This window comes from Prionailurus viverrinus, chromosome D4 (genome assembly GCF_022837055.1).
Source record: "Prionailurus viverrinus isolate Anna chromosome D4, UM_Priviv_1.0, whole genome shotgun sequence".
Taxonomy (NCBI): Eukaryota; Metazoa; Chordata; class Mammalia; order Carnivora; family Felidae; genus Prionailurus; species Prionailurus viverrinus.
In genome coordinates, this window is record NC_062573.1 from 19,749,516 (window position 1) to 19,762,583 (window position 13,068).

Sequence of the window (13,068 nt, forward strand, 5' to 3'; positions counted from 1 at the left end):
TTTACTTGGGCATTTTGCTAAATGAAGAAATCAGATTATACAAAAAGGGAGGGTTGTATAAATTTTCCTTCGCATCTCTGAAAGACTTTTTTTGACTTAATTCACTCTTTTACTTTTATTACTATCCAGAAAATAAATGTCCAGTTTTGTATGGCTGACTCCTCATCAGTGAAGTTCTATCCTCCAAGAGGCATTCCCTGACAACTCTAGCATTTGTCTACCTAACATTTGACCCCCATGAAACTGAGCCCCCTCTCCACAATGCTCACCACACTCACTTTCTATCACATTCCACTGCTTTACTTCCTTCACTGTTGACATGATTACCTATTTGTGGTCTGTCTCCCTCCTCTAGAACATAAGCACCCTGAGAGCAAGTCCATTCCTGTCTATTCATATTGGTATCTTCAGCACTGGGGACAGCTCACACAACGGGTTCAGCAAATGTGTTGAATGAATGGAAGAATCAGAGATTCTGAAGGATAAGATTCCAACCAAACATTAAAAGATTGGTCATGGAAGTTATATTCTTTTACTAACCCCATGTTATCACAGAGCAGCGGTGGTCCCAACCAGGGGCAATTTTGTCTCCCTCCCCGACTCCTCCACCACCACCATCAAAAACCCCAGTCCAAGAGTATTTGGCAGTATTGACAGACATTTTTGATTCTCACAACTGGAGGGTGGGGTGCAACTGGCATCTAATGGGTAGATGCCAAGGATTTTCCCCACCACAAAAGAACAATCTGGTCCAAAATGTCAATAGTGGAGAGGTTGGAAACCTTGTGACAAGCGGTCTGTGTTATTTTCAGTCTTTGTATATAACCCACCTGCTTTTGTAATCTTTCCAATGGGGTCCTGGCTGGGGTATCTCTAACCAAGATGATCAGCAAATTCTCTCCCAGCACAAAGATTTTATGATGCTATGGTTCTAAATGACCTAGGTAGCCTTCAGGTCATAGATCACAAGTTTTTATACTTTTATTTTTTTCTGATTTGGGTATTTTACTAAAAATTTCTCAAGAAAAATGTATGATTAAGATGAGTGTGGGGTGCCTGGTGGCTCAGTTGATTGAGCGTCCAACTTCAGCTCAGGTCACGATCTCACGGTTTGGGAGTCTGAGCCCCACATCGGGCTCACTGCTGTCAGCCCAGAGCCTGCTTCTGAACCTCTGTCCCCTTCTCTCTCTCCCCCTCCCCAACTCATTCTCTCTCTCTCTCTGTCTCTCTCTCTCGTCAAAAATAAACATTAAAAAAAAAAAACTTTAAAAAAAGGTAAGTGACTGGGCCACCTTTCTTTAGTGATAAGACCCTTGCACTGTTGATGATCCCATGAGCTTTGAGCATAAGGGGCCAATGTCATTAACAGGGTCAAATTTAACACTTAACATGTGGCCTCCAACTAAAATTTCTGTGGAAAACACGATGCACATTTTCTCCTCTTTAATATGTAAAATTATCTTCTTTCAAAGTGATTGGGCCCCAGACTAGTCAAAATCACTCTTCCGAGGACAAGTAACGTGTTCCTTTGGTCCTTATACCCCCAGGGCCCAGCACAGGTCTGGTCCTGATGAGATTTACGGTATGCATGCATGTATACATGCCTGCTTCCCAGGAGAAGATTCGCCAGTGGTACCAACCGATAGCCAAACTTTTAACAACCTAAGCAATTCCAGAGAACATTCCATGACCAAAAGAACAAAACTTCACGCGATACAATACTTCTCCTCCACTCCAACTCATGCATGAAACTCAAGAAGCCACATCACGATAATTAGCTGCCTACTGGGGTACAAGGATTTCTAAGTCTTCACTTGTCCCTGATTTGAGTAAGTGACCATCGTTCTTTTCCTCATCATCCATAGGGAAAGTGCTCTGGCTGCATCATTCCACCCATATAATTATAACACTGTTAAGCTCCGCTGAACTGATGTGACACTTGGCATCATCACCTGGGGCTATTCTGGAGACTACTTGGTTGCCTTCCCTCCACACAAAAAAAATTTTAATTCTTGTGTGCAAAGATTTTAGAAAGCCTGAGGAAAAATTCTCCCCTATAGCTCAAAACTATATAAACATTTTCAGTGGAGGGAAGTATAACAAAATTAGGTAGGAGCAGAATTTTCTCTCCTTTGTTTCCCTGAAAATATTGAAACAATCTATTACTCGCGCCTTCCTTAAGTCAAATCGAAGAATTCACTCTAAGAAGTTAATAACCTCTAGGCTCATAATGTCCACTAGAGAGGGGACCTTAAAGAACAGATAGTTCAACTTGGTCCAATGTCTTCACTTTTTAGATAGGGAAACTAAGATCTCACGAAAAATAATCTGCACAAGGCTTATAGAACACAAATTCTCGGAAGCCAGAAAAAAATATATATCTTTTGAATTCCATCATTTTAAAGTTTGAGTAAAGGCACTCTATAAATGTTACTCAGTTTGTTAATAGCTATTCACACTTGAAGTCCATGCCATGGCCCATATATTCTTACTAACAAGAGCCTTCATTCACTGGGAAGGCAGGCTCCAGAATAACCTCCAGTGTTTCCTCTGTTCTGAATTCTACACTCAGGAGAGTAACTGAAAAGGTGCAAAATCCATAGTCTGCAGTTTGACTGTTCAAAGACCTTCTTAGGCATGCAAACAGTGTGTTCCTACTTTGGAAACACATTTGGAAGACTGAAAGTTGCTGACAAAGGTATACACAGAAGAACAAGAGCTATAACACTGAATTATCTTTCTTCAGAATCCAACCTCATGGAATCGGAACAAGGTTACGTAGTAGCTTTATGCCTGCCAAATCTACCCCATGAGGAACATCGTCTTGTTTCTTATGGAAAATGTGCACTGCCAACAAAGTCACTGAAGAGGCTGGCTGAATGAGTCTTAAGGGTATCTGGAAATATCAGGGTCAGTTCTTTTAAAATGGGAAGGAGAAGAACAGTCAGTCCGACAAACGGCTGGCAAGGAAGCCAGTCTTCTCATAGCACATCTAGTGGTGGCTCGGACCAATAATTCCAGAACACTGTTGATACCAGATTTTACTTCAAGTTATATATTATATTCGGAAACCAGCCACAACGTGGAACATTTTACCACATTTACATATATACGTATGCACGTATTTGTCATCTATTTATCTATATTCCTAGTAGACATCTATACTCCTGTATTGGATATTTAAAAAGCTAATGTATCAGAAAGGCTGGGAATCATCTTTAACTTTTTAAATATTCTCCATAAAGTGTCTCGTACAAAAGGTCGCTATTGTAATGAAGAGAATGGCTTAGAGATCAAGAAGAAACTGAGATCTCTAAGTTTTTTCATGATTTCCTTTCAATACTGTTACACACATTTTGAAGGCCCAAGTAATTCCCATTACTTAGGACAATGATTCTCAAAGTGGGGTTCCTAGACCCAGCATCACCAAAGAACTTGTTAGAAATGCAAGTTTTCACACTCCTCTCCAGACTTAATGTGTCAGAAACTCTGGGGGTGGCCCAGCAATCTGTATTTTAATAAGCCCTCGGGGTGATTCTGAGGCTCACTCAAGTCTTAAGATTAAGCTCAAATCCTTCTTCCTGTATGAAACCATCCCTGAGACCAACTCTACAATGGTCCTTCTCCAATGGACGGGGAACCTTACTAATAAATGCCGTTGATTGAATGAATACAATAATAGCTATAGAGTCTTCCAAGAGCCTAAGAGAGGACCAATGTTAGCAAATATTTCACTTCTTTTTTGGCAATTAGTGGGAAAAGACTAAGTTGAGGAATCTAGCATCAGAAGCTATTAAAGGCACATTAAGAGGCAGAGTTTCTGGGCGCCTGGGTGGCGCAGTCGGTTAAGCGTCCGACTTCAGCCAGGTCACGATCTCGCGGTCCGGGAGTTCGAGCCCCGCATCGGGCTCTGGGCTGATGGCTCAGAGCCTGGAGCCTGTTTCCGATTCTGTGTCTCCCTCTCTCTCTGCCCCTCCCCCATTCATGCTCTGTCTCTCTCTGTCCCAAAAATAAATAAACGTTGAAAAAAAAAAATTAAAAAAAAAAAAAAAAAAGAGGCAGAGTTCCTGTCTTTGAAACAGTGAATATTGTGGCCAATACAATGCTCAGGTTGATGTTCATCTCCCTTAAAAACTTCCGAACAGTTCATGACATGATGTCCTTGATATTTGTAGAGAGGGATGTGGCGATCCACAAAGGAAAAAATTGTGGAGTACTTTATCCAGAAAATACTAAGAGCTCAGTAAATCCTCAAAACCCTAGACTCTTCCATGATAGGAGGCTTTCGTGATAAACAAAATCTTATTAGGAAACACCTCCAAACTTGGAGTGGTTATTTGATTTCGCACTAAAGCTAGAGTACAGGGCTAAATCTGCAGTAAGAATCAACATCTGAAAACACAGATGTGTTTGGAAATCCCTCAAAGGAAGGATGTGTGCTTTAAGCTAACCAAGGGACTCCCAGAAAAAAATGGTGGCTAATTGTCTCAAATTGCAAACAAAGGCTTGGCTGAAGGGAAAAAAAGAGGACAACATAAACAAAGGAAAAAAAAAAGTTTGGCAACACCAAAATGACAGATCAATGGGGCCCTCAAATCAAAAGCAGGACTTAAAGCTTAGATTCATAGAAATCAGAGGTAAAATTTACCAACGGTGCCTTGCCCAGGAACCTAACCAGAGGACCACAGTAGACTACTCAAGGGGTATAGAAGTTAAAACGACCCATCAAGACCTAAACTCAGGATCTGAACACAGAATTCAGCAAGACTTAAGGAGAAAATTTAAAGAGATATTACCTTTCCTACTTGGGGGCCAAGAGGAGGTTCAGACAGTTATGTTCCAATCAGAGATAAATTAGAAAAAAATGAGCTGAGGTTTAAAAAGAGAGAGAGAGAGAGAGAGAGAGAGAAACAGTATGGAAAAGACCAATGAATAATCTATTTTAAAAGAACAGGGCACAGATAAAAATTACACACAACAATTAACAGAGATACTATAAAAGAAGAGATCAAAGATAAGATGATAAGACATCAGAATGAGATGAAAGAGGAGCTGGCAATTGAAGAAAGAAACTGACAACAAAAATAGTATCATTGAAGAACCAATAAATATATTAAAGTAGTAACAGACAAATCCACAAACCAAAAACAAAGTTGATGATGTGGAAAAGTCTTCAAAAACCTACACAAAGCACAGAGAAAAAGGACAAGTAGATGAAAGCAGGTAGAGAAGATGACAGATAAGAAGGTTTGAAAACAGAGATCCAACATACAGATAAAAGGTATTCTAGAAGTAGACAGCAACACAAAACAGAGCAAAACAAAATACACTCGAATCTGTGATAGAAAATAATTTTGTTGAAATAAAGAAATATCTGTGGTTTTGGGAAAATGTAACAGAGAATCATCAAAATTGAGACATCCTGGTAGTTACAGAATTTCAAAGATAAACAATGAAAGCTATAAAATCAAGATATTTTAATATTGGTCAATTATATGGGGGAAAGTCTGGACTTTGCGACAGGAACATTCAATGACAGAGAAGTGAAGGGATGTCTACAGAGGCTTGATTGAGCAAGAGAGAGGAGCATGTTGAGTAAGTTCCCAACTAACTTTGCAACCATGTTTAAAAGTAGTAAGAAAGCATTTTCAATCAGCAGTCAAGGAATGCAGCACTTACTATTAACTCTCCTTCAATATCTACTCAGTGATGGAAGATATCCAACCAAGAGAAAATTCAAAATTGAAATCTCAAGAATATGGAATGTAGACGTAAACAGAGGATGTGAGCACTGAGTCCTCTTACATCCAGAACTAAGACTGAGTAATTAATAATAATTGCAAAACAAGATTATAATCCCTTCAATGCAATAACTATAGTAACAATAAATTATTCCATAGAATAACAATAAAATTAAATAGAATTGGGGAAAATCCTTTTTAAAAAATGTTTTTAATGTTTATTTATTTTTGAGAAAGGGGGAGAGAGAGAGAGAGAGAGAGAGAGAGAGAGAGCACCAGGGAGGGGCAGATAGAGGTAGAGACACAGAATCCAAAGCAGGCTCCAGGCTCTGAGCTGTCAGCATAGAGCCTGACACAGCGCTTGAACCCACAGTCTGTGAGATCATGACCTGAGCTGAAGTCGGAGGCTTAACCAACTGAGCCAGGGAAATAAAATCCTCAAGGATAATAGCGGAAATAAAGAGGAAGACATTAGAGGATACATAAGTGGAAGAATATCCTCAGCTTTCATAGTAGAACATATAAAAATACTCGATATTGCTTCCTTCTGAAGTTAATAAATTTCCCAGTAAAGATATAAAGCACACTAAAATTAAAAATTTAATTAGTAATAAAAATACAGACTATATAGATTTTAATTTTTTTAATCAAAGAGAACACAGACCATGTAGTAAAAGAAAGAAGTCAAAAGAAATGGCACAGAAATATACTAGTAATTAAATTCACTAGTATCAAGTATATATGTTATAGCAATAAAAGCAAGCTGGATAAATCCTCCTATGGAAAATATCCCCAGAGTAGATTAAAAAACAAACTCTAATTCCACTTGGTCTATAAGACACATATACTAAAAAAGACAAAAAAGTTTGAAAGTAGTAATGATGTAAAAGACACATCAAGAAAAGGAAAAGTAGAGATCATGACAAATATTATTCAAAGTTAAACTCACAAAAAGCTTTTAAGCTTATCTTTAATTTTTACAGAAATTAAGGGTAAGAAGGAGAAAATATTCTCAGTAATGGAAAATAAATAATCATTGCAAAAAGAAAAACACTTAATAATGTAAAAAAGTACAATCCACCATGAAGATTTATCATGAACATTTACACTCCCTAACATCACCAAATAAATAAAGAAAATGGCAACAAATAAGAAGGAATAGGCATATGCACTTAATAGATTAAATGAAGAAAGACAACTAAGAAAAGAATTAATAGAATTAAGTTCAGAGACACATTCCAAATTCTATACCCTGGACACAGGAAACACATTTTCATTTCAAGCAACTGTGGGGCATTACAAAGATTTTCAAACACCCACGGAGGTTTACAAGAGACTATCATGTCAGAATTAGGAGATAATAAATGACAAACAGAAAAAAAAGTCCATCACTTCTACTTACAATGCAATAAAACTGGGAGAGGGTGGAAGGACAAAAACTTCCAAACACACTTGGAAAATTATTTTTAACATTCTCCTAAACAATTTCCGGATTAACCAGAAATAAAAACTCAACTACAGAATGTGACTTTAAAAAGGTTATGTATATAAAATATGGAATTTGGTAAAAGCTGTACTTAGAGGACATTTCATAGTTCTATAAAAATTGTGAATCAAGAAATAATAATTCTTATAAGAACCAAGAAATAGTACTAAATGAATTAAACATCCAATGCAAGTGAAAAAAAGAAGGAAGAAAAGTAGAAAAAAAAAGGATTTAATTAAGATAAAGATAGAAAACCAAGAATTAAATTAAAAAAACAATAAAACTGACCATATAACCACAATTTTTAAAAATCTAATACTGTTGGGGCACCTGGGTGGCTCAGTAGGTTAAGTGACTCTTGATTTCAGCTCAGATCATGATCTCATGATTCATGGGATGAAGCCCTGACAGCAGGGAGCCTCTCTCCGCCCCTGCCCCATGCACAGTCCCCCCCAGCCCCCCTCAAAATAAATACGCTTAAAAATTTTAATCTTGTATAAAATTAAAACTTCTAGCTAGCCTAATAAGAAAAAAGGTGTGTGGGGGGTGGGTGAGGCACAAATACAGAGAATTAAGGATAAGAAGCAGAAAATATTCACAAATGTAAATGAACATAAAGAAATTACTCTATACAACTCATAGTAATACTTGCAAACCTAAGTGCAACGGATGATTGTCTAGAAACATGTATTACCAAAATTAATCCAAGAAGAAACCATACGAATGGAAGACTAGGAAAGAGACAAAGAGCCAGCCCAATCACAAGAGAGCCTTCAAAGAATCATTAAATCAGGTATTTTTGAAACTGGTTCAAAGCCTAGAGTCTTAAGAGTTTCATCAATGTATTTCCACAGCTAGTGTTAACACAAATAGCAAAGCTTGCTTAAAAACAATAATTATAATCATAATACAAGCAACCAATACACAGATAAATATTGAGGCAAGAATTCAGATAAAATCCAAGTGCACATTAAAGAATACTACTCCATGATCAAGGGGGATTCACTGCAGGAAGGCAGTATTTCAATACCAGAAAATCTATACTCTCCTACATTAAGAAGTCAAAGGAGAAAAAATAATGTGATCAATACAGAGCATACTAGACAGCATTTGATGAAATTCAGGATCCACTTCTAATAAAAATGGGTTAATAAGATAACATACACACACACACACACACACACACACACACACACACCCCTCAGCTTCATGCTTAATGATAAAACATTAGAAGAATTCGAGTTAAAAACCAGACAAGGATTATCACAATTACAGAGCATGTTGTGAAAATGCTAGCCAATGCATTTGTACACGAAAATAAAGTAAAATAACACTTGGAAAAGAGGAGATAGTTTCCAAAATTTATAAAAAAGGTAAAGGACCTGGATGTGGGCCCAGGTGAATAACACTATACCTTTCTACTTAATAATTTAAAACTTTTTCAACAAGACTTTATTACTTGAACATTTAAAACACTCATCAAACGGAAAGCACTGTAGTGATTTGGCAGGATATTGGTTATCAATGGCTTTATTAGAGCTCACCTTACTAAAGATGTTAACTCTCCTGCCAACCCTGACATTCCTTTTTCTCCCTTGTTTGGGACTCTTTAGTAACCCCTTAAATCAGTAATCTTAGGGGCACCTGGGTGGCTCAGTCGACTCAGTGTCCAAATTCAGCTCAGGTCATGATCTCACAATTTGTGAGTTCAAACCCCACATCAGTCTCACTGCTGTCAGTGTGGATGGAGCCTGCTTAGGATTCTCTCTCTCTCTCTCTCTCTCTCTCTCTCTCTTTCTCTCTCTCTCTCTCTCTCTGCTCCTCCCCCACTTGCTCTCTCACTCTCTCTCTCACACACAAAAATAAACATTTTTTAAAAAATCAGTCATCTCAGATGAGCCATATCTGGTGATTTCAGGAATTCCCATCTTAAAGTCATGAAGATAATTTTTAATTGATTATATCCACATAAATTAATTTTCAAGCAATAAATTGCTCTACCTACACACTGAAAAATCTTTCAGTTCTGTGAAAAGAAAAATTACACTTCATCTCCTTTAAGGAATTTAAGGTGAAAGGAAGACTGTGACAATGAACTCCTGAAATCAAAGTATGAAGCCCAACTCATTGTCTTTCCCTCATAACCACATGGAAAAAAATCTCAACATTGGTCTAAGTCAGTGTTTTCTCTCAACTTCTCCTTGACCTCAGATTGACATCCCTATAAATTCTTGGTTTCAATTCTACCCAGCAGCCTGATGTTTACCTGCCTTCTGTTCTTCACTATGTCTGACAAGAAAAAGAAGTTTCCATCTTCTGTCTGCCTTTCCCTTCCTCATCCCAAGAGGGGGACCCATCCTATCCCTCTTCCCTTGCCACAGTGGAAGACGTGCTCCCACTCTTCATATGCCAGGCTGATTCCTCAACTTGGGCCCCTGATCCGGTCCTCTCCTGCCTCATCAGAGAGCCCACCTGATCTGGATTTTCAATTTCTCTCTGAATATTAGCCAAGTCACTCCCATCTTAAAACTCTCTCTCATCCAAGAGGAAAACCTACTCACACATACACAGATACATACAAGCACACCCACTCAACCCATGTCCCTCTGGCCTCTCTTCTTCCCTGAGGAAACAATACAGTACAGTCCAAAATGCCTGGAGCTGAATCCCAATTCCATGATTTAATAGCTATGTGAATCCTTGATGAATTACTTAAACTCTCCAAACCTCTGGGGCACCTTCGTGGCTCAGTTGGTTAAGCGTCTGACTCTTGATTTTGGTTCAGGTCATGATCTCAGGGTTTGTGAGATGGAGCCCTACATCGGGCTCTGCACTGAGCATGGAGTCTGCTTGGGATTCTTTTTCTGCCCCTCCCAGGCTCACGTGTGCTCACTCTCTCTCTTTCTCAATATAAATAAACGCTTAAAAAATGAATAAATAAACTCTGCAAACCTCCATTTCCTCATCCATACAAGGAAATCCACAGCTCACAGGGTTGTTGTGTGCAATAATCTGGACAATGAACATAAAGCATTTGATATAGTTTCTGACATATATGATGGTGTAATTATAACTGCCATTACTACCATGAATCCCCCTTTTCACAGACAAACTGTTTTCCTGCTCCTTCTCCTTCAGTCCTCTACATCTGGCATTTTTTTTAAATTTTTTAATCTTCATTTTTGAGAAAGAGAGAGAGTACAAGTGGAGGAGGAAGAGTGGGAGAGAGAGAGTGGGAGACACAGAATCTGAAGCAGGCTCCAGGCTCTGAGCTGTCAGCACAGAGCCCAACGTGGGGCTCAAACTCACAAACTGCGAGATCATGACCTGAGTTGAAGTCAGAGGCTTAACCAGCTAAGCCACCCAGGCGCCCCTACGTCTGGCATTTATAAGTAGCATTCTACTAAAACAAATTCCCTATGGTCAGGAACAACCTTCTTAGGGCCAATGAGAGGATACTTTTTATCTAACTGAATCATTACTTCCACACCATTCTCCACCAGAGCCACGCTCCCCTTTAAGTATCTCTCTTCCTGGACACCTAAGACTCTCTCCACCCTGAGCCCCTTTCCCAGCACCACCAGTTTACATTCATCCCTCAGTCTCAGGTCAGCCCAGGGTTTCTCAACCTTGCTACCATAGGCATTCAGGGCCCAGATTATTGATTGGTTTGGGTGGGGACTGTCCTGGGCAATACAAAATGTTTGGCAGCACCCTGGCCTCTACTTACTAGATACCAGTAATGTCTCCATCCTCTACCCCCAACAACTCCAGTAGCGAAAACCAACAGTGTTTTCCACTGGCTGAAAAATCATCTCCAGTTGAGAACCCCTTTCTCTAGAAAGCCCTGCCTGGCACTTCAGGCCTGGGGTCAGACCCTTTCTAGATGTCCCTAAATCTCTCAAGCATTTTTCACAGAGTACCAACTGCTTAATTTCCTGTCTTCCCACACCATACTATGAGTTCCTTGAAAGCTAGGACTGTGTATGTTTCAACCCAAGCCTTGGCCAATGACAGGAACCTACATGCTCTCCTTCCTTTACTTGGAAGCAAATTTATTATGAGACATACTTTAACACAGATTTTCAAGGGGAAAAAAAATCCATGCATACTAAATATAAACTTTAATTGTAACAAATGCATCCTTTTTGAGAATTATAAAGGTGGAGAAAAGTGTAGTCTTGGTACCCAGGAATAAGGAATCAAGCTGGGCTGGTGGGCTGTGTGCATGTACATTTGTGTGTACATGTGTGGAGGGGTGTGCTGACAGAGAAGTGGAGATCAGAAATAGAGATTTCAGCCTCAGCCCCATGTGGCCTTGAGCTAGGGGCCTTGTGGCTGGAGGCCATCCTAAGGGAGATCAGCAGGACCCTCTGCTGGCCTCTTTCCCTCTGTATTCTCAAGCACAAGGCATCTCCTTCCTTATCTCAATGCTGTCCTTGTCTTAAGCCTTCCCAGCTGATCTGGAGGGGTTTTTTTAACTTAATGATATGTTTCTACCTTCATCCTCCTTTTCTCATATCCTTGTGTACATGACCATGCTCCTTATACTGTTCCTGCCTCTGGCAATGAAATTTCAGACAAAGTAGAGTGTCCTTACAAAATACCATAAAACATTACTGCATTCCAGAAGACTGGTGTATTTGGGGGGATGAGAAATGCCAGGATTGAAAAGAACTAACTGGTCTCCCCAGACAGTTTATTTCTCCAGAATAACTAAAAAAAAAAGTCTTTAAAGACCCACATATGAAAGTAGAATGAGGTCACCGATGGCCAAGGTTCAACACAACATGGGCAAAGCTCTTGTCACCAAAGCTAAGAACCCCAGGCATCCAACTCCTTTGGCCACATTATAAAACCTGTACTTCTCCTTAAGGAATTTTTAGGGGGAGTGTTCCTTAACATTTCAGATAAATGAAAAAATAAGTTGCAAAACAATGCATCGTCTATTGCTATTTAAATGACAATGGTAGTAACATGCTAGGATATAAACATAGGAAAAGAGAGGATATATGTCCCAAACCCCTAACAGAAGTTTTCTCTGTGGGTGGGGTTAAAAAGAACTTTCACTTTCTCTGAATTCCAAACTACTATAATGTTTGTGTATGTTTTGGTTATTACAAGCTGGAAATTCTTTTTAAGGTTTAAGTGTTTTCAGAGAAATAAGCAAACAAACTAAACAGTCTCTCAGTTCCAACAAGTCAGCCCACATTTTAGGGAAAGGGTGGGTGTGTGCTCACTTTGGTGTTTAAATACTTAATATGTGTCCACACAATAATGTGGGCACGTGAACAAAAGGGGTACAGCCAAGATGAACCACGGAACACTAACTGCCAATCAGCAAATAGACGAAACATCAGTGCTTTGCTAGCTCTCTTCACAGACTTCAGACAGGAGCAGAGGTGTCCCACGCGATTTGAAAAAGCAAAGTTTAGCAGAAACACATAACTGGACACAAACCTTAATCAATCGGTTGACCCCACCGACTGGCCATTCCATCTAATGTCTCGTTTTATTCCAACAGTCCCTACGGAGGACAATGATTCCTCTCTGAATCTACCCCCAAATAGGTAGAAACATCTTAAATATCCCTCCAGGAAATATTAGAAGCAATATAATCCATTACCCCCTGGAGATATATGGGCCACCACTCATGACCATCTCATCCCACAGCTGAGATAAGGTGGGAAATCTGAGACTTGGTGAGGTCAAGTTTGGCTTAGAAGTGTCTTGTCACTGCCAAGGGCCATTTCATCACACATCTAGACTAGTGATGAGGGAGTCATTGACCTGGTGTTCCCTGACCTCATTGAAAAGAAAAATCATTTTCAGTTAAGCCAA

The 13,068-nt window shown here is 39.3% G+C and overlaps 1 protein-coding gene across 15 annotated transcripts in view; it reads right to left on the reverse strand.

Annotated features, from left to right (window-relative positions):
• ZNF462 (zinc finger protein 462) overlaps nucleotides 1–13,068 on the reverse strand; it is a 145,015-nt gene that overhangs the window by 88,892 nt on the left and 43,055 nt on the right. The gene's annotated exons all lie outside the window — the stretch shown is intronic.